A 23,281-nucleotide genomic window follows, 5' to 3' on the forward strand; every position below is an offset into this window, starting at 1 on the left:
CAGTTATAGAGTATTACTACTCTAATTGTGAATTTTTACTGTTCCTGTTTCAATAGGGTGCTCTTGCTAAAAGGAGCAATGGCAGAGAGAGACTTCCAGTGCAGACTTTGTTAAGATGCTGCAATCTAATCGTGGGAAAGACACTTGCTCCTGAGCAGATTCGAGCTTGGGGATGTGTTTGCAAGTCTGTTTGCTCAAGCAGAGAGGTCATTCTCAAGCATCCTAAAAGGACTGCCTGGCAGCGGATGGGATTCGAACCCACACCCACAAAGAGACTGGAGCCTAAGTCCAGCGCCTTAGATCCCTTGGCTACGCTATCCCAGATGACTCCATGCAGTGGTCCCTTTTTTGCCCAATTTTACGGAAGCAGAGAGGACGCCGAGCTTCCTAGTGAAGCCCTTCAACTTTGGCCAAGGAGTCTACGTAAGGTAACTGTTATTTCACAAAAGAGTGAAAGTTACTGATTCCATCACAGCAGACTCCACATTGTTGTTGTTATTATATTCAAATCCAGTTATAGAGTATTACTACTCTAATTGTGAATTTTTACTGTTCCTGTTTCAATAGGGTGCTCTTGCTAAAAGGAGCAATGGCAGAGAGAGACTTCCAGTGCAGACTTTGTTAAGATGCTGCAATCTAATCGTGGGAAAGACACTTGCTCCTGAGCAGATTCGAGCTTGGGGATGTGTTGCTGTCACACCAACGAGTCTGCCGTGAGTTTCAAAGAACACATTATACTGAATAGTTGTAGAATAGATGTATCCTTTCAGTGGTCCCTTTTCTGCCCAATTTTACGGAAGCAGAACAGCAGAGAAGACGCAGAGCTTCCTAGTGAAGCCCTTAAACTTTGGCCAAGAAGTCTACATTTGGATGCGAGCTGAAGCGTGCAGTATCACTTTGCAAGTCTGTTTGCTCAAGCAGAGAGGTCATTCTCAAGCATCGTAAAAGGACTGTCTGGCAGCGGATGGGATTCGAACCCACACCCACAAAGAGACTGGAGCCTAAGTCCAGCGCCTTAGATCCCTTGGCTACTCTATCCCAGATGACTCCATGCAGTGGTCCCTTTTCTGCCCAATTTTACGGAAGCAGAGAGGACGCCGAGCTTCCTAGTGAAGCCCTTCAACTTTGGCCAAGGAGTCTACGTTTGGATGTGAGTGAAAGCATGCAGTATTACTTTACAAGTATGTTTGCTCAAGCAGAGAGGTCATTCTCAAGCATCCTAAAAGGACTGCCTGGCAGCGGTGGGATTCGAACCCACGCACCCGCCAGCTGCCGAAGGATAGTCCGACAATATTTCACAAATGTTGAAGATGAGAGCCAATCGGAGCGATTCGCTCCAACATTGTAACCAATCACGTTGCAGCGCTTCAACATTTGCAGCCAATCGCGGACCGGAATTCTCAATATTTTCAACATTTGGACTAATCAGAGTCGAGACAATGTTGAAGCCGGGGGGGAGGAACTGTTCCAAGAATCACCGCTAGGTGTGCAGTCAAACAGGTCAGTCAGATGTCAATCAATTTTCCGAACTGAGCCGAAGGTACACGAAGGAATGACGCGGTCCTCTGGAGGCGGGTCAGAGGTCAAAAAAGTTCATTGACCATCAGTGATATTCAACGAACAGCATCATTCGACAGAGCACAGCATCGGTTTGCTTACAGTAAAGGATTTTTTCCGATAGTGATTTCTTAAAAAAGGTAGGAAAAACTACACAATTGCACGAATTAATGTTTTAGTGTGTTGTATTTCAAATTTGGATACTTTAATTCAGAACCGTTTAATTTATAGGAGAAAAATGTCTGGAAAATATCATAAAGCCATGTCAGACGCTGACTGGATTTCACGTTTGAAAAAGTTTGCCAGCACAGGAGTTTGGCCATCAAATGAGGGAAATAGGCCAGCTCCTCGACAAAAAAAGTGTCATGAGATTTATCAAAGGGTGTGTATTTCGTTTACATGATATAACGTTTGTTGAAATTTGCTTAACAGAGTAACGTTAACTTGTTAGGCTTCAGTACATTCAGTACAGTATCTGTGTAAAACATGTCATACTTGTTTTTAAATATTAAAGTGTTTTAAATTGCATGTATTTTGAGATTTACGTCGAATAACTTAGTAAGTTTGACCGTTTATGAGAGAGATCTGAAAAGGTGGGGGAAGGGATTATGAGTACAGTATACAGCATGTGGTTTTAAGGCCTGAAATGTTCCTGTCCAGTTCCTTTTATCCTTCTTTTCGTTTTTGGAGATACAAACTGTACGATTACATATTAGACAAATATTAAACACATTGAAACAGTGGTAAATTAATTTACAGAGCTATTGTGTGCTTTATTAAGGGAGTCATTGAGTAAAAATTCTTATTTAGTTATAAAAGTTTTTTGTATTGTATAAAATTATTTAATATATCTTTCATGATTTTTTCAGATTGAGAAATGCCCATTGCAATCTCGTGGGCAGAGGACTTTGCTTGGAGGTGTGCTGAAATGCACATGTGGTTTTCACACTCAAAAGGTACATTTTTGAGTCAATATGTGTTTATTTTTATTTACTACAATGCCTTTCCTTTTTCATGATTATATGTATTTTTGTGATTTATTTTCAGCAGAGTACTGCTTCTGCTGCTCCAGCACAAACGGTGCAACAACCTGCCCCTACTGTACCTGCTCAGGAGGTGATAGAGACGAGACAACTTGAGGCCCAGCCCCAGCCTACTCCACCAGTGGCATCAAAGATTTCACCGCAATTGTCAATGGTACATTTTAAAAAAAATCAAAAGAAATGACAATTTCAGTGTTTCAAGTGTTCAAGGTGTTCAAAGTTCAGTTCAAAGTTCAAACATAGGAGAGAAAAGAACAAAAAGCAATAAAAAAGTTGAGGTGTTGCTAGAGACCTGCTTCTATTCACACCTCTTGCACAGTGGGGGGTAGCAGACACTTGCTGATTGGTCGGTTTGAGTTTCTGTGATTAGATTAAATTACATGGTCAGGTCATGGTCAGGGTCACAGTTTTTAAAGCTACATTTTAACCTCTTGTCTTCAGATAATGATACATAATAAACACTAATAGTAAATACTTTGTTTTGATTTTAAGTGTAAGCTAAAATTTGTACTTTTTCTAAACAACGAGTCTGAGGTATTATCTTGAAAAAGTACTTATTTAAAAAAAAATATATATATATTTTTTTGCTACCACAGGTATGATAATATTTTTTCTTCTGGGAGAAAGTCTTATTTGTTTTATTTCGAATACATTTTTCAAGGTCAATATTATGAGCCTCTTTAAGCTTTTTTTTTTTTTTTTTTTTTGGGCATAGTCTACAAAACAAACCATCGTTATACAATAACTTGCCTAATTACCCTAACCTGCCTATTTAACCTAATTTACCTAGTTAAACCTTCAAATGTCACTTTTAGTGGTATAAAAGTGTCTTGAAGAATATCTAGTCAAATATTATTTACTGTCATCAGGGCAAAGATAAAATAAAACAGTTCTTAGGAATGAGTTATTAAAACTTTGATGTTTAAAAAAATGTGCTGAACAAATCTTCTCTCCATTAAACAGCAATTGGTGGAAAAAAATTCAAAAGCGGGCTAATAAATCAGACTTCAACTGTATATAACACATAGTGTGATGTTGTAATATACAATGTATGTTTTTGTTGAAATGTATGATGTAATAATAGTACAATAATACTGTATATAACATAATGCAATACTTTATTCCTTTGGTAGTAAAAAAAATATTTGTTTGCATATTGCTCCTTGATCCAGAAAACTATAATTTTAATCAAAGCCTAATGTGTCACATTTATTTGCAATGAACCAGTTGTCTAATTAAATCTATTCTAACTTATATCTTATTTCTACCTGTAAAAGTAGCAGAGGTTGGTAGTAAAAAACAGCTTGAACTCGAAACACTGTAGAGAAATCAAACTGATTGTACAACAGACATATAGAAAGATAGTTTCTAATTGCTTGAAATGTAATGTGATATACACTAATGTTCAAAAAATTATTATAGTTAAAATATAAAAGCCTAATATTACTCATATATTGCAAGAATTCTATTGTGTTTGATTTGCTCATAAATTAAATCGCTTTTATTTTATATGAATTGTTTGAATAAATTATTCTTTATTTATTTAATTTGCCTATATTATTATTTCACATTATTCCAGTTTTTACTAAGTATTTGATCAAATAAATGTAGCCTTGATAAACATAATTAAAACATTTAAAAAAAATACATTGAGCAGATCGCAAACCTTTGAACAGTAGTGTACATTTTGCCATTGTGAACACAGTGTTTTTAGTGAAATGCTTTTTGTCTTGCCCTATTTGAGTTCACCAAACCAAGATTTTCCGGATCCCACATTCCTGCAGCAAAGCCAAATCTTAGTGTGGCTAGAAGAATATCACAGGTTGACGTTCAGCCCAGTTCAGCAGTGTGTAGTGCTTCTACACCAAGCACGGCTGTAAGTATTGTCATAATCCACATAGCTTTCTGAGAGAATTTGGTATAAGCATTTTTTCAATGTAAATTTGTATTTTTTTTTAAGTATCGTCACTTTAAATCTCAATAAAACATCTCTGTAGTATTCTTTTAGTGCATAAAAACATGTATATTAAAAATAAGCACCATTCTTTAAACTTTTTGTTCTGCATAGAAGCGCTGTGACAAAATTTTATATACAGTTTATACAGTTTAGCAGCAATCATTCATTCCCAATGTATTTTATACATTAATGTTCAAATAAAGTAATGGTTGCATAAAATTCTGATTAGTTAATGTTACTTATAGATATATATTTAAAAATGCACTTTGTTATACTGCTTGTTTGTACAGACAAAGGACCTTCAAGTTTCTGCCCCCGTCCTCACATCCACTACGGCAGTGACCAGTTCCACAGAGCATTGTCTCAGTAAGTAATTTCATATTTTCTGTCCAAAAAAGTAATTTGGTTTGCATATTTGCTGCCCCAGCTGAATTCACACAAAGTGTTTTTAAGACCAGCCAATTAAATTGACTTGTTGTTAATTAACTAAGCTTGATATATGTATAAATGTTAACAAAATAAAGAGAGAAAAAAATAAAGCAAAGAATCACAAAAATTACGCCTTTTGCTGTTGATTTTTTATGTTCACAGTAGTAAAAGAAAAGAAAATGGATGGAAAAGAAGTAGAAAGGAAAAAGAGAAATAACTATATTGGAAAATACTTTTGCTTCTTTAAAGAAAATGTTTATTGGTGAAATTCTATTAATGATTTTTGGAATTGAAATACATAATAAGGTATTTAAAAACAATCACTTAAAATCAAAGATATTTAGATTATAATCATGATAACATCATGTAAGGGTACTCACTCAAATATGTAAGATGCATTTACATTACCAGACTAAAGGTTTGATCTACAAGTGAGTAATTGAACACCTTTATTCCTCGTGCTGTTTTAACCTATCATCACAGATATATGAAAATAATTTACAAATTATTTATATATATTCAGTGTTGGGGAGTAACTAGTTACATGTAACGCCGTTACGTAATTTAATTACAAAATACAAGTAACAGTAGTTACAGTTACTAAGAAAAATATGTAATTAAATTACAGTTACTTTTGAAAATGTTAAAAATTACAAATGGGGTTACATCTAATATTTTTCTTTAAATCTCTGTGATATGTTGAATAATATTAATCTATTGCTTTGCCTGTTTTTGATATGCACGATGGCTTCTGCTAAGGCCATTTTTAATTTCTGCTAGGCTTTTAATTTGCGGCGCAACCACGGGCGTAAATCCCGGGGGGAACATGGTCATTGTCCTCACCAAATAAAATATATAAATATATATATATATAAACGCACTCTCTATTTTGAAAAAATATGTGTGTATACCTGAAATAATTGTCTAAGTATAAAAAAACGCATTTATTATTTAAAATGCATTTAGAAAGCGTTCACCCCCGCTTCCTCATAGTGGTTTGATCCACCTACTCCTCAAGTACACGCAGCCTGTCTCACAGTCACAGACAGACAGACAGACAGACAGACAGACAGACAGACGCAGAAGTTAGGTGTGTGGCTACAGGTCAATGTTGAATTTGAGTAAGTATGGTGTATTAATCACATTAAATAAATCGATTCTCTTCAAAGTTAATGCAGAATTATTTATAAATTAGTTGAAAGCACTTTGAATTAGCATTGTATATAAAATGTGCTACAGTATAAATAAACTTGCATTGCAGTGTCATGGACTAGATAAAATGATTGAGGTAAAGTTGGTTTTATATTCACACATTCATTCAGTGACAGCTCCATACATTGTTTACCATGGTACTTTGAATATTTGAACTGAAATCTCATGCAAGTTTGACTTCAAAACAACATTAATAATAATAATAATAATTTATTTTATTTGTATAGCACTTTTCCTACATACATGGAACTCAAGGCACTTGACAAACAACAAACAGGCATTGTAAAATAAACCAAATACAAAATAATGTATATTAGACAATTAAAGCAAAATATATACTCAGATAAAAGCATACATGTACACACATATATGCATACATCTACAAAATCACACACAATATTCTTTACATACATGCACACACACCGTACATGCATATGTACATAAACCTACACGATTTAGATAAATTGCATAAACTTCACAAACTTATATTCATACGCAATTTTAAAAAGGTGCTTCTTAAGCTTTTTAAAAATAAATTCTGGGGGATTCTTTTACTTAATTTGGGAGACAATTCCAAGATTTTGCAGCATAGTGACTAAAAGAAGTGGTGCCAGATCGCATCAGATTTACAAAGTGAAATTCTAAAAGTCGAGAGCTAGAAGAGCGTAGCAAACGGTTTGGATTATATTTTGATAAGCAGTCAGAAAGTATGAAAGGTGTCATGTTGTGTAGTGCCTTATAAACTAATAAAAGAATCCTAAAATTTATTCTATTAATGCTGCTGTGATATGTTCCTGTGTCTTCAATTTCAATAAAACTCTGGCTGCTGTATTTTGTATCAGTTGCAACGTCTTTATAGAACCTTTAGGTAAACCAATATAATATTAACACTAACTGTAAATAATGCTATACTTTGATGGTTGTTGGCTGCTAATATAATTTTACTATTTAGAATTTTCAATGAATACTCTTCTGAGGTTATATTATGAGAGACTGAATGTGCAAATATAAAACCAACTTTACCTCAATGATAAAATGACAGAGAAAAGGAAAATGGACATAAGATAATTTTTCAGTGCAGCAAAACTCCAAGTACAAAAAGTTCACATATTAAGCAATTTGGCTTTCAGAATGAGTGCTTATGAAAATAGTAATGTCACATTATCAATCACAGGCAGAGGAGAAAGAACTGATTGAGGAACAGGCAGAGCAGGGTCAGTCAGATGTACAGTGTCAGGTAAGGGTGTTGTGCTTTATTAAAGGGATAATGACAATTCTTTTAGGGGTGAACAATTTTTTAAAATGTTTTCTGAGTTGTGGCTGTTTAGCAGATGAACCTCACAGGCTCACCAATTTACAATATGATCTCTCAATTTAACAAGTGTAATGTAAACCAGTTATTTATTATGAGTATGGAAAATGTCTTTTCCTGCATTTATTCGGCTTCAGGAGTCAGTCTGTTGACTGTAAATAACACAACAAACAATGCAATAAATAGTTTTCAAGAAAAATTTGCTGTCATTGAACCTGAGAAAAACTTTGAAAATAACCATAATGATGTAGTCTCCATGCTGTAATATGAACAATAAAACCATTTTTAACTGTGGGGACATACAAGTACAATTGCTGTATTATTTGTGTCGCCTTCAAAAAATCTTTTAAAAATTGCTCATAAGAAATGTTATATTTATTGTCCCTCCTACTGTTAAATCAAATTAATGGCCATGGGCGCACCATGTCTAATCCTCCTTGCCATTGAAAAGCATGAGGAAGCATCTGCAGGTATGTAAGCTAGCGTTTCTTTGTTTTATAAAAGCAAATGTTTTTGTCGTTATCGTGAGTGTACAGAAATAAAAACAGACCCTTTCATTTCTAATGATATATTGTGATTTATAAAGTTATCAATTTAGGAATTGCAGGGCACCAGCAGACTCCTCTCGCCAAAGTGATGTTATCACATTACCAGTGTAGCTAGCTTAACTACATTTCTCAGTAGCGTGACGGTAGCGTCGCTAAAAAATCAAATAGCTTTTCACAGTAGCGAAGCTGTTTTATTAGTGAAGTAGCGCAGTAGTGTCCACACAAGCTACATTTACAGATCGCGGATCAATATTCTTTAAAATGTGTAACACCTGGTTTTATTGGATTTTTTTGTTTTTGCTGTTATGTACTATAATTTATTCCTGTATGGTACAGCATATTATTTACAGTAAATAATTGAAATGAACAGTTCTGCCTCATATGTTTCATTGGCAGTTTTATTGATCACTAAGATGTGATTGATTTGGATTTAAGTGGCTTCGATTTAAAAATGAAAATTTCAAAAATTAGATGTATTTTTTTATTGCAAATGCCACTTAAATCACCTGCACAACTAACTAACATTGTGATTTTGTAACAACAGTAAACATGTTTTTGTGATAAGGTCTGGTTTTGTGGTGGCTCTACTTTAAATTTAAATAAATTAAATAAATTTTATTTAAGTGATGAAAGCTTTTGAGATTCTAACAGTAAACAGAGCTACTGTAAGCTCACTCCTGCTCTGTATAAATGCTTGAAAATTATTTAGTTGAAAATGTTAATTAGAAAATTAAAAGTAATCAAAAAGTAATCAGATGTAATTAGTAACTTTACTTTTATAAAGTAATCGAAAGTTACAGTAACTTATTACATTTTAAATAGGGTAATTTGTAATCTGTAATCTATTAAATTTCCAAAGTAACCTTCCCAACACTGCCAGAAGTTACCTTTGATTTTGGAACCAAAGTTAAGGTTATCCACCTACTTACTCTCAAACTTACCAGTGTATTTCGCATAACCTGCTTTCTGGAACAGCCCCCAGGTCTATTCTTCGTTTAATTTTTTAAATGTATGTGAGTGCTGTAAATGTGCCAGAAAGATAGACCTGGTATTCTTAAATCAATCTGCTGCATCTGTGTCTTTAATATAATGTAATTACCTCAGGGCTCGCAATCCAATAGAACTAGTAACTATAAGCTACAATAGTAACTAAATATGGTATATAGTAACTATAAACAACCTTTTTCAGTAGGTTATGGAAAAACAATGGTAATTCTTATGGTTTGCTAAAATAAATAGATTTTTGGAAATCACCAGGCAACCCCCTTCATTGTCCCGCAACCCCTCAGGGGGTCCCGACCCTTACTTTAAGAACCACTGTTTTAAAGAAATGTTTTACCTGATTTATTTTTGTTAATTACTCTCATTAAAAGAAACTGTTGAAGCAAGTGTTAAAGATAACTTATTTTGTTTCTGTTCATTGTTTTATTTATTTTAAACAGAACATTTTTATTGTTTTGTTCATTTTAAACAGGATGAAGTGTACAAACCCAGAGAAAAACTCCTGCTGAAGCGACTGATCTCCACAGATCTGAGCTGATTAGGATGAAGCCTTTGAATAAGAATATTCCTTATAAAATTATTACATTTTGTGTCTCCAAAACATTAAGTGGCCAAAAACAGAGATGAAAGAGAAAACAGTACAGAATAGTATGAAAGAATGTCTCTGATCAATACTGTGATGTTTTTAGGAATAGCATTAATAATTGTGTAAAACTATTTAGGGTGACAAGCAAAACCATGTTTGACGCAGAAGTTATTGTAATTAAGAATGTCACCGTGGCTATTCATCATATCCAGTAAAGAAAAAAAAAATATATTTTTAACCAATTTGTCCTAAAACAAAGACTTATTTTGATGTAAAATAAAACGATTGTTCCATAAACAAGTCTTATGAGGACTGAAATTGTAGGAAAAGGTTAGTTTCCAGCATAATGGGACACAAAGTTTAGACGGTACAAAAGCACATCTGATCAAAACGTCAAAACCACCTATTTTGCAAAATACTGCAGAAGTAACTTTAAGTTTTTGTTACAAAGAATTTATCTTAGCCATTGCATTTTTAGAACCCTGTTCATTAATTCCATGTCAATAAAATGAAGGCCCCCTTCCCTACATCAGTGAACCAAGTCATTTTTGTTAATGCAGAGATACTTGTTTTTCCAGACAAAATTAAAAATTAAACACCTGTTCTATTTTATTAAATGTGGGGTGATAGCTAGTGAGAGGCTCGATAAACACATCTAGATAACAATTCCCTTTTGGTTAATATAATTCATCCAAATATTAAGACATCCCTTTCCCACCAACCATTAAGAATGTTTTTTTTTTTGTTTGTTTGTTTGCTTTTAGAAATTGATTTACAAAATTATTCTGAATATTAAGATTACTGTCTTTAGCAACAGTAATTCCTAAGTATTTTACAGAAGTTTCAATTGGTAATTTGCATAAAGAGTCTAAATCACTCCCATGAATTTCAATTAATTTACATTTATTTACAGATTTAATTAGATGTAGTCCAGATGCATAGAAGAAGAGATTAACTAGCAGAATGAAAATGTGAGCCCCTGTTAAGCATTAAAAAATTTTGGTTTTGGGGGTCTCCAACAACAGTCTGAAATGCATGTAAGGTCAAAAACCACTTTCATTGTCTTATAATATTCAATTATTTTTACCTAATTATCCCAACGACTCGCATATGAACTGTTCAGCAAAAAATAAATGAATAAATAAGTCAAACTGAGACAAAAAATGACTTGTGGGGAATGGGTCAGAACACTTCAATTCTGATGGATCAAGCAAGTCATCCAACAATGAAAAAAGAAAGTACAGAAAGATCCCATTCACTCTAGTAAAATTGGGAATTGTGATATCTCCCAAAGACTGGAAGAAAATTTAAACCACTCTTCAAAAACCACGAACCAACATACTGTGCAATACAAATAGTTTCAGCATAAAAATCCTTGCTGTTTCCTAAATTTTACCTACCGGGTTCATATGTTGTGTTGGCAGCCAAAGGGAAATGTGGCCGGTTCAGTTTCACAATGCAAAAAAAAGCCTCATCAACTTTGTTTCAGCATTACCATGAAAAACAGGCATATTGGATCAATATGCCATGTAAAAAAAGAAAAGAAAAACAGTTTAGACCTGCAAGTAACATAGGGTGAGGAAAATTAGCAAGAGTGATATCTCAGGGTGTAAGTGAGGTGTACTACGAAAGACTCAGATCAACACCCATTCAAGAGCTAATGTCTTGTAACCTGACACAAAATATAAATAAAAAATATCCTGAAGGTCAATGCTGAAGTGAAAAGGGACATGCCTGTAAATGAAAATGTACAATTGGAGATGCATTCAACTCAGCATAACATTAAAGAGTGTGACACCAACTTGTATGATATTGCCGGTTACATCCAACACTTCCAAATAAACCTGTTTGGTGCTCACCTTTATACAAAATTAGGTATCAGCATCCTGGTTCATTACCAGGGAAAAAAGTGTGCTGTGTCATTATATCTTGATGCAACAGGAGGTGTGGTATCAAAGATCCTGGAGCAAAGCAAAAGAGTGCTGTACTATGCACTCACTTTGCCTGGAGAAGGCAGAGATGCTCCACCTCTTCCAGTGTGTGAGATGCTGAGCAATGAGCACCGTATTCCTCCAATGGCTTTTTGGCTAATGCAGTTTCAGCTGAAACTGTCAAAGTACACAAGGGTCAGAGTTCAAAAAGTGGAAACAGACTACATCTGGGCCTTGATGCAAGCTGTTGTTCTTGCTTTCAATAGACACAACATTTATGCATACCCGGAGTGGACTTATGCTGTTTGCAAGAAAATCAAGACGTGTGGAGATAAAACAAATCACTGTTTAGCATCTCTGTTCTGCCCACATTATCAAGGCTGTAAGTGTTAGCATTTGGCAAGAAAACTGATGATAAAGGACTTGTGCTCTTGGCCAGCCATGAGACTGCAACAGTCAGTAGCAGCGGTGAATTTATTGATGCCTTGAATAAACACCAAGAGGTACTCATAGAAGAGTTTACAGATGAAGACTACTTCGACATGTGGGAGAATGAAGAAGAAAGAAGGTCAGCCAAAACAATTGTGGGCCGATCTCCATATTAAAGTCTGTTCAAAAAAAACCTTTGAGGAACCAAAACTCATAGTCGAATCTGAGGAAAATGGGGAAGGTGATAGCAGCAATGCTTAAGACTGTCCAGGAGTCCCCATTATCTTTATGGACCACTGGGAATCTACCCTTATGGGAATCTCCCCTTTGTGGAGTGGGACACTTCTGTGAGATTTGCGGAAACTTGCATTAAACAAGGAGAACTCAAGCCACACATTAGATTCTGCCAAGACAAGAGACACAAACTGCCATGTGGAAATATGGTTTTATGTAGGGAAACATTCAATTCTTTACAAAAAAAGAAAACTCAGATCAGCAGAGTTCATTCAGAGAATGAATGCATCTCTCAAAGGTAGATACAGAGAGCACCCAGGTAGGAGGCGACGTTCTCGCAACGTTCCCTGAAAGTTCCCTAAAGGTAATGAAAGTCCCGAACCTTTACAGAACATTAGGGACGTTCTTAAAACATTCGCTTTTAGTCATAAAATAACGTTCCCAGTATGACTTTAGGAGGACGTTCTGTTTTGGTCATTCTATGGTCACATAATGACGTTACAAAGAGAAACTTTCTAACATTAACAGAATGTTTTCACATGGTCCTCCTTTAGTCATATAATAACGTTTCCAATATGACTTGAGGAGGTCATTCTGTTTTGGTCATTCTATGGTCACATAATGTTACCAAGAGCACTCCCGCAGCACTAATTCTAATAGCTAGTGCTGGTGGTCTCAAAATTCAAAAGCAAACGCGTAAAACGTGTCTTCTATGTTCATCGTGCTCAAGAATGAGCATTATAACTGTAGTGTAGTGTGTAACTGCTTCATTCTGGAGAGTTTGAAAAAAAAAAAAAAAAAAAACATATTCGTTTCTGGGAGTCGATTCCTGCCTTCGAGTCAAATCCAGCACAAGGTCCATTGAGGAATTTACTGTTTTGAAGTCGATTCCCTAAATCCCTAAACAACGGCACTCATTCTGCCTGTCAACAAAGCTGCTTATGCAGCTGCTTTTGCCAATTTCAGGTAAGTTTATTCCTTAAAAGCACTCGGATATTATATACAACTGTTCCTGACTGTTCCAACTGTTTCTTTTCTTACTGGTAATTGACATTTGTGTTGAATATTTATTTTATAGTTATGGTTACACAGCAAAATCCTCAGAGTAAAATTTACTCAGTTCAGAGAATATTTGGTCCCTCTCTAAATTGAGCAAAATTTACTCAGCAGCAGTTAAAGTTAATGAGACAATGATGGGGTTAATTAAGTGATGATTGAGCACTCATGATGAACACCTGCTGTTTGCTCATTGCTTACCTGATTGACTTTATTTCTGTCAGATGTTTACAAAAGTCCATATGAGATTTATTGAGAATGAACAGTTTTAGTTCTTTACATTTTACAAAAAAAAAAAAAAAAAAAAAAAAAACTTTTTCCCCCTGATATTTTTTTTTCTCTCTTTATACAATGTTTGCCACAATACACTATTTGGCAAGCAAAGCGAAACTAATATTAGCAATCGAGTCAGAGTCCAAGTAAATCAGCTACTGTTCTCAGTGACAGCTGAGATCTATGGTGACAGCTTAAATACGAAAAGTGTTGTTATTTTATTTTTTTTATTGCTGAGGTAAAAAATTACTTAGTTAATTATTAATATTATCTATATGTAATTTTGTAGAGTGTAGCAGAAATAAGACCAAACAGGTTGTTAATAAGTAAAGCTGCTGTTTGTGGAGTTGCTTGATGCTCTGCTGAGATTTTGAAAGATTTGATGTGTTTTATTTAGTTTATTTTATATACGGCTGTGACTGAAGGTAGATGTAGTTTTGTGTTTCTCTTCTCTGTTTGTGCTTATTAACAGCAGGTGTTCATCATCAGTGCTCAATACCTCATTAACCCCATCATTGTCTCATTAACTTTAACTGCTGAACTGAGTAAATTTAACTCTGATGGTTTTACTGTGTAGAGTCTGGAAAAAGTACTGAGCTTTTGTTTATAAAAGTTTTAGCTTTTAATGACAATATTTTTTGTCAACGTTTAATAGGAGGTAGTGTAGTATATATCCTAAAATATCCACTGTACTGTCAAAAACTAATTAAAACCCCTTATGAAAAAACAACTCAGTTTTCTGACCACACTTCTATATTATTGCTTATTTATTCACTTGCTGGAAATTAGAATTGAATTTAGAAGTAGTTTGGAAACAAATTTTTGCACTTCGCAAACAAAAATAACTATGTAGGCTTATGGATGTTTTCAGTGGAGTGTGTAACACCTTTTTCTTATTAAAAGATATTTGAGTGGCAGTTCTTTAAAAATAGATAAGTGGGATGTAGATATGGAGATTTATACATTTTTTTTAATTCAAAATATGTTTATTTTGAATTATTTTATAAGACTCAAGCACCACTTTGTACACCTGAAAGTAAAAAAAAAATAAATTAAATACAAAGTAAGTGAACTTATTTGTAAATATTGTTATTTATGCTTTGTTTCAGGCAGCAGAAAGACAACTGGGGCCTGTTTCAGTAAGGAGGTTCAAACAACTCAGAGTTTAAACTTGAACTCTGAGTTGATTTACCGAGAGATTAAAAACTCAGAGTTTTCGGTTTCAGAACAGCTGATCTGAGTTGGGTCAATCAACTTCGAGTAGACCAACTCAGAGTTAAGCGCGCACACCGTGACTTTAAAAAGGCATTATCAATGGAGCGCAGACATTACGAGTGACTATGACAATATCTTATAAAAGAGATCAGCATTTCTTTTTCCAGCTGAACTTGATATTCTCATGCAAAGTTATAGCAAATATGAGTGTGTATATTTGAAAAGAAGCAACCATCAGTGAAGAAGAGACAGTTAGCGTGGGAAACAGCTGCTCAAGTTAATGCCTAATTTCATTTTTTAGGTATTTAAATATTTAAGTATAATAAAATAAGTAATGTAATTTGTGACGTTTATATTTTTTTTCTAAACTTTTTTATACATTTATTAGTTTTAAATTATTTAACAGTGCACTTGTGTGTCTGCCTTTTTTATTGATCAAGTGATAGAGGTTAATATAACATTTAAAAGGTAAGCAGTACTAAAAATAATTTTTAGAAAGAATAATAATCCCATTAATCTAGTTACAGTGCATGTCAAAGGTGAATTTAATTTAATTATTTATTAAAAAAAGATAAGCCATCTAGTACAGTTCTTCTGTGTGTGACTAAAATGTAGGCAATAGCTATGTTTCCATCCAAATATATTACATAAATTTATATGCAAAACTGGAATATTGCATAAAAGATGCGAATAAAATTCCATCCAACGAGTCAAAGAGAAAAAAATCGTCACTTCCTGATTAAACTGGCACCAAATATCAACAGTAAAAACAGAATTTACTGTGGTAGAAGAAGCTGCGTCAATTAATTCTTTATTTAGCCTAATTAATGTACTTGCGCCTCGATGTCAGAAGACAATGCTGAAACACAATGAACACGTGGGGGCGTCTGAAGCCATGAGACGCGGAGACTCTTGACACGCACCAGACGTTCGGAGGTAATTAATAATATACACTAATACTGAAACAGTTACGGCATTTTAGAATGACTAAAACAATATTTAAGACATGTTACAGTGTGCTCAGCCTGCTGGTTTGTCCATTTACACACATTTTCATTATCATATGATCATGATCTTTTTTTTTAATGTACATACTGTAATTTGTTCAGTAAAAGGTTTTCCATCATAGTTTATGTTCACATTTTCTATCGAATAAAAGTTTAACCTACTCAGTTATGCGCGTTTTTTATGCATATTTTTAAAAAGTTATGTGCATCATGACGTTTCTATCAATCGTTTTTATGCACGTATCCAAAATGAGCATTAAAATAGGTGGGTGGAAACATAAGACTAAGGCGAGAAATACCGCTTCATCTTTAAAAAAGGGGAGGAGACCGACAGAAACTCTGAGTTTAGAGAATAAAACCTGCTTCTGACCAGGTTAGAGTCACAGAGTAAGTTACCACAGTAACTGACTCTGAGTTAAAGTTACCTTTCTTTCAGAAACAGGCTTGACTTACCCTGCTTTCTCGAGTTTAACAAACCTGCCATTTTGAAACGGAAAACCCAGAGTTTCTCTCATTTCAGGGTTAAAATACTCTGAGTTTTCAGTTAACCTCCTTTCTGAAACAGGCCCCTGGACTATAGAGAATGTGACTAAGACACGCACACAAACACACACGGATACAGCATATTAAAAATTAAATAGTTTGACAAATGCTTTATGTTTTCTGCCAATAAAGCCAATTTTAGTAACATTTTATTGATTGAGCTCTTTCTGTCTCTAACATTCAGTACAAGAAAATAACATTCTGTGAAGGTCCGCAAAATAACGTCCCTCACACCTTTAAAGAATTCCACATCTGGATCTTCAGGGAACGTTACTAGACAACAGCCTTAACACCAACAAGCACATTATGAACGTTGTGAGAATGTCAAATTTTCCAATAAGGTTTGGTCCCCTAAACATTCTGAGAACGTTCTGAATGTTCTGTAAAGGTCCCCCAAATAACGTCCTCCGAAACTTTAAAGAGCTCAACATTGTGACATTCTCAGAATGTCCTTAACACCGACGGGGACATTCTAAGAATGTTCTGGGAATGTAAAATTTCTAGCTGGGCGTGCTGCCACAGCACAAGTCGTGCTACTGTTAAAACTGATCTGCGAGAAGGGTGAGGTCGGGCTTACTCAGGCTACGTCGGACGCCGGACTCTGTGATATTCTTCTTTGGCGCTCTGAATCATTGCCGAGAAATAGGGGCTGTTTCACCTAGACTGCCGTCTGGGCGACACGTTCTGTATAAAGCCCTCCACTATGTTTTTGTCAACCTTCGGAGCCTTGGTTGGACTGGCCATATCGCTATACGCCGTTGCCAGCTGGACGAAAGATGTGTACCAAGACAGGTGCTCTGTGAGTAAACAGCGCTGGAGGCGAATATTTATAGGCGATCCCCGCCTCCCCGTATGCAAATGAAAGCCAACGGAATGTTGATCAAACCTCTTTGATTGGCTCTCACCGAGCTGCAGATATTGGCCACAAGTAGCCATGCATTGTATGGCTTTAGGTAAGTATATTTTATAACGAGTATCATTGTTATTCTCGCATTGTCGTGTGTTACAGAGGGGCGGACGCCTGCACTAACTTGAATATTGTGCAAATGTCTTGAGTTTTCCCTAATAAAGACACAGACATGCCAAAGCGCTACAATAGCATACATCAAACGTAAAACACACACAGACACACAAAAAAGTAAAAAGTATATTTCCTCTGTCCGAAGGCATAATTTATTTGTTATTTTGAGAAATGTATGTGTTATTTGACGTTTTAATATTCGCCCAGGCTGCAGGCCTATATACACCAGCAATACAGACCACCCTTCTTATTTTCAATAGGCCTCGGCTGGGTCACTTGGCATTTCTTTGTTTGCATGTTTGTTCTCGCCGTGTTCGCCTAGGTTTCCTCCGGGTGATCCGGTTTTCCCCACAAGTCCAAGGACACGAGAACAGGTGAATTGGATATGCTAAAACTGACTGTAGTGTATGTGTGTGAAGGAGTGTGCATGGAAGTTTCCCAGTGTTGGGTTGCAGCACGAATGGCATTCGCTGCATAGAACATAAGTTGAAAGTTCATTCCACAGTGGTGACCCCAGATTAATAAACAGTCTAAGCCATAAGAAAATGAATGAATAAGCAAGGTCTAAAATACTGCAAGACGTTTTAATTTTTACAAGTTGTGAATAAAACAGTGAAATAAGTTTAAAAGTAAAGATTTACTTTTTTTCTGTTTTGGTTTGCAAAGTTTGTTTTACTTTTTTTTTAAAATTAAAACAAATTTTCCCTGCCCAGTATTGTTATAATAATAATAATAATAATAATGATGATTAAAAAAAAAAAAAACATTCAAAAGAAAATCTGTGGCTATGTGTAGCCCTGCATTATATATGTTGATGGGAAGACATTGTATCACGAATATCATTATGATTCTCGTATTTCCATGTGTTAAAGCAAGACAAACACGTCCACTAACTCGAGCTTTGTGCAAATTAATTTTTTCCCCCTAATAAACACACAGACACGTCAAACCGCTAGAACAGCATACAGCAAAAATAACACACAAAAGCATAAAAATATATTTCATTTGTTCGAAGGCCTAAATGATTTATTTTGAGGGAAGTATTTGTTATTTAGGCGGTTCATTCTGCTGTGGCGGCTCCATATAAATAAAAGGACTAAGCCAAAAAGATAATGAATTAATTTCTTAAAGTTTGAATACAATTAAAAAAGACACTAAATTGTCTTTGTTTAACATTATTATTACCAGAAGCAAAGTTTACTTTAAATATTCCAAGACATTTTCAATAAAACAAGTTGTGATTAAAAACAATAATAACAATAAAATCAAGTTTTAAAGTTAAGATTTGTTTATTTTTTGTTTTACCTTTTTGCAGTTCAAACAGTTTTTCCCCGCCGCCCAATATTGTAATGTAAAAAAAAAAACAAAAAAACATTACAAATAAATAAAGACATAACGACTAGGATTACATTTTCAAAAGGGAAACATTTATTAAAAACAAGTACATCAAAACATGCAGAACAATTTAACCAATGAAATGAAATCAGGAAAGTGTCCTTTCTTCCGAATCGTCTTCAGGCCACCCGAGCTAAACGGATGTCCCTTCGCCGTGATTTGCATCACCAGCTAGCTCAGCTGCAGCAAGAGGCTGACCCTTCGCGCCTGAATCCACCGCTCCCACCGGCTGAATGGAAACTAAGAAGCCGTCCAAGCTCATGGTCAGATCAAACCCCGGTGCTGTAAGGAGGTGGTTCTCGATGGCCTCTGCCTCGTTGAATAACGACAAAAGGCCGGCGTCACGGAGATAGCGAGTGAGCACTGAATTAGTCAAGAGGACTTTCTCGGCACCATCCTCCTTAGTCACCACCATTCCTTTGCCACCGAACACCGTGAGGAAAGACAGCAACACCTGCATAAAGTGGCAGCTCTCGCATCGGTGGAAGTTGGACTTCTCGCGGAACTCCGGCTGTCTGAAATGGCAGCCGGAACAGCAGCACTGGATCGTAACTTCGATGCCCTTAAAGCTGCTGCTTTAAAGCACCCTTAGTTTGGCCTCTGGCCGCCTGCCCTCTGCTCTCCTCCACCTCAGTGATTTCCTACACGATGTTGGAGGAACCTGTGGTGAGACAGATGCACCCTTCTCTCTCCGGCGTCACGGCGTTCCTTAAGGAGTAGGATCTGGAGCACTCAGCCACGTTGACGTAGGTGTCCCAAAGCATCAGCTTAATTTTACCAGTGACATAGCTGACCCTCAACTCATTCAGCGCCGTTGACGCTGACCACCCTGCTCATACATCCGTCTCGCTGAACTCAAGCGCGCACTTCTCCCACCTGTAAGACACAAAAACAGGGTAAGTCCGCTGTCCGCTTTGCAGGTGCCTCAAACCAACTGCAACAACACTCACCTTTTGCCCAGGACCAAGCGCCTTGACCTCGACCACGGTCATCTTCTTGCAGTTTGGGGGTGCGCAGCGCAGAAACGGCAGGCTGGCAGCCTCCACACTGGTGCTCGCGGAGCAGACGATGTTGAAGCTTACTGATCCGAGAAACCTAGACAGAAAGCAAGAGCGCCGTTAGTCAAACCGAGGCAGCCTCGCTGCCACAGCACAAATCGTGCTGCTGTCAAAACTGATCTGCGAGAAGGGTGAGGTCGGGCTTACTCAGGCTACATCAGACGGACACCGTTGCCGATTCTCACAGCTTGGTTGAACACGGCTTGCTTCTCTATGGCGAACACCACCATTCTGTGATATTCTTGTCTGGCGCTCTGAATTATTGCTGAGAAATAGGGGCTGTTTCGCCTAGACTGCCGTCTGGGTGACACATTGTGTATAAAGCCCTCTAATATGTTTGCCTTAACCTTCGGAACCTTGGCAGGACTGGCCATATCGCTATACACTGTTGCCAGCTGGACGAATGAAGTGTACCAAGACAGGTGCTTTGCGAGTAAACAGCGCGGGAGGTGAATATTTAGAGGGAATCCCCGCCTCCCGTATGCAAATGAAAGCCAACGGAATGTTGATCAAACCTCTTTGATAGGCTCACCGAGTTGCAGATATTGGACACAAGTAGCCATGCATTGTATAGCTTTAGATAAGTATATTTTATAACGAGTATCATTGTTATTCTCGCATTGTCGTGTGTTTAAGAGGGGAGGGTGCACTAACTTGAATATTGTGCAAATGTCTTGTGTTTTTCCCTAATAAAGACACAGGCATGCCAAAGCGCTACAACAGCATATAGCAAATATAAAACGCACACAGACACACACAAAAAAGTAAAAAATATATTTCCTATGTTCGAAGGCCTAATTTATTTGTTATTTTGAGGAATGTATCTGTTATTTGACGTTTTAATATTCGCTCAGGCTTGGCGGACTGCAGGCCTATATACACCAGCAATACAGATCACCCTTCTCATTTTCAATAGGCCTCGCCTGGGTCACTTGGCATTTCTGTGTTTGCATGTTTATTCTCGCCGTGTTCGCCTAGGTTTCCTCCGGGTGATCCGGTTTCCCCCACAAGTCCAAGGACACGTGAACAGTTGAATTGGGTATGCTAAAACTGATCGTAGTGTATGTGTGTGAAGGAGTGTGCATGGACGTTTCCCATTGTTTTGTTGCAGCATGAATGGCATCCGCTGCATAAAACATATGGTGGATAGGTTGATGGTTCAATGCACAGTGGTGACCCCAGAATAATAAACGGTCTAAGCCAAAAGACAATTAATGAATAAAGTCTAAAATACTGCAAAACATTTAACTATTTATGTGCTATTTATGTGCTGTGGGTAAAAGGTGTGTTTCAATCTGGCTAGCACCGCAAGTATATTTAAAACCTGTGGGAAGCCCTATATATATTTACATATAATGCAAGTTTTTTATCAACCTCATGTTATTTATTGGTAAGCTGTATATCTAAAAATGTATAAAAAAAAGTAAACTTTTAGCATATTTAAACAAGAACCGTATACCATTCAACATGTAGTTACGTTAAAAGGTGTTGTTTTAACTCCTAAAATTTGTGCTTATTGTGTTTAATAGACCTATTTATTGATGTTTATTTTCTTTTCATGTGCTGTCTTGTTTCCATCTTATTTCTCCTATATAAGCTAGGTACTTAAATTTAATTAATGATTACCTTATTGTTGAAAATAAAATAAAATTGTAGAGACTGTATACTATATTATTTGTATTGTAAATGTTTTGTTTTTATTACAATAAATAAATATTTGATTACGCAATGTTATTGGTAATCATAACTGCAGCAACTTTAAGCACCATAGCATCCTGCTTGACGAGTCCATTTTCAAATCCAACTGTGTTGGGGTAATCTTGTTGATCAATGGCTGCAGTCTGAGTTCAAGTTGAAAGCACTTTGTGCTGGTATGATTGTTCTTATGCACACAGGTTAAAAGAAAACAGCCAGCACACACTGACTTTTTACTTTACTTTTATGTTAGTTAGTGGAGGCCTCGCCTCCCTTTAACACATGGAATTAACAGAATCTTTTTAATTCTAAAATAAAAATTGCATACGGGTTGGAGGGGGTGCCTATAACTTCAAATTTTTCGAGTCTGTATAGTCATTTGTGAAGTATTTGCCCAACTTACAAGTGTACAGCGATGGCCAGTCGTGCCTCAAAGGATGAAGAAGTTGTGGAAGGTTTTATACACGACGTGTCGGGGAGTCGGTAGTCAATGGGACAGCCAAAAAGTCTTTTCTTCACGGCGGTGATCCAGTGCGCCACAAACGAGTACCACAAAGTAGTGGTGATCGGTGTTAGACACGAAAGATTTGTTCAGTGAAGCCAAGAGGAGCAGAAGAGCTGTCCGTCTGCGGAATGTCCGACACTGCTTGAGTAAGTTTAGTCTCCACCATCTCATGGATTAGTCTAACTGCAGCACGACCTGCGTTGTCCCTGCCTCATTTGACTAATGGCGCTCTTGCTTTTTGTCGAGATGTCTCGAATATGGAAGAATTCGACGTGGTCTGCACCAGGGTGGAGGCCGCCAGCCTGACATTTTTGCGCTGTGCAACGCAGTAAGAGGACCTTGGCGAAGGGCAAGAGTCCGCCCGGCTCTGGTGCCATGCAACGGTTGGGGAGAAACACCGCTTCCCTGACTTTGTTTCAACTTTCAAGCTGTTTTTTTTTTGTGTGTGTGTTTTTGTTTTGTTGTTGTTGTTCAATAAATGTTTCCCTTTTGAAAATGTAATCCTAGTTGTTGTTTTTATTTAATTGTATTTTTTTTACATTACTGTAATATTTTATGCTTCGTTTATTCTCCACCAATAAACATGTAGCAAATTATAATAATAATGTAGATTAACTTGCACGCATATCTACATGAATAATCTGTAACAAATTAAAATGTAGATTAAAGTGCTTGCATATCTACACCATTATTACTGTAATAAATTAGCTCAAGGTTATTCTTCCCGCGCCTTTTCCACCGTTATAATGTTGCGAGTTATGATTTAGATTACAGTGCTCGCATACCTTCTGGACCATTATATATCTAGCGGGCTAGCTTAATGGGAGGAAGATTAATTTGAACAGGGCTTTAAATGAATCGACTCAGATCTGAACGAATGAATCGTCCAGCGATGCTATCAAAATAAAAACCCATTAAGTTTGAGCAGGGTAACAAGATTGAAGTTTAAGACATTAGATTCATAAATATATACATATATATAAACATATACATAAATATATATATATTTCTTTATACAAAATTAAACTTTATTGACTAATCTAACAGAAATTAACACCTAACACAAACACACATTCATACAAGTGTAGAGAAGAGTAAAGAACGTAAAGTAAGAGGTTGAGAGGATGTAATGATAGGAAAACCTCTGAGTTTGTAAGAGCAAACCAGGCGAACCAAACATAATCAAATTCAATATAACCCTTCTAGGGTCTTTTAGAGTTGCATTTAGTCTACATCAGTTAAGATGGAAATATACTTGTGTGCGTCCATGTGA

At 36.2% G+C, this 23,281-nt stretch overlaps 1 protein-coding gene across 1 annotated transcript in view; it reads right to left on the bottom strand.

Annotated features, from left to right (window-relative positions):
• Positions 1-23,281, bottom strand: part of znf1046 (zinc finger protein 1046) — a 659,651-nt gene that overhangs the window by 485,307 nt on the left and 151,063 nt on the right. The gene's annotated exons all lie outside the window — the stretch shown is intronic.

The sequence above is a fragment of the Danio rerio genome, chromosome 4 (genome assembly GCF_049306965.1).
Source record: "Danio rerio strain Tuebingen ecotype United States chromosome 4, GRCz12tu, whole genome shotgun sequence".
In the NCBI taxonomy this organism is placed as follows: Eukaryota; Metazoa; Chordata; class Actinopteri; order Cypriniformes; family Danionidae; genus Danio; species Danio rerio.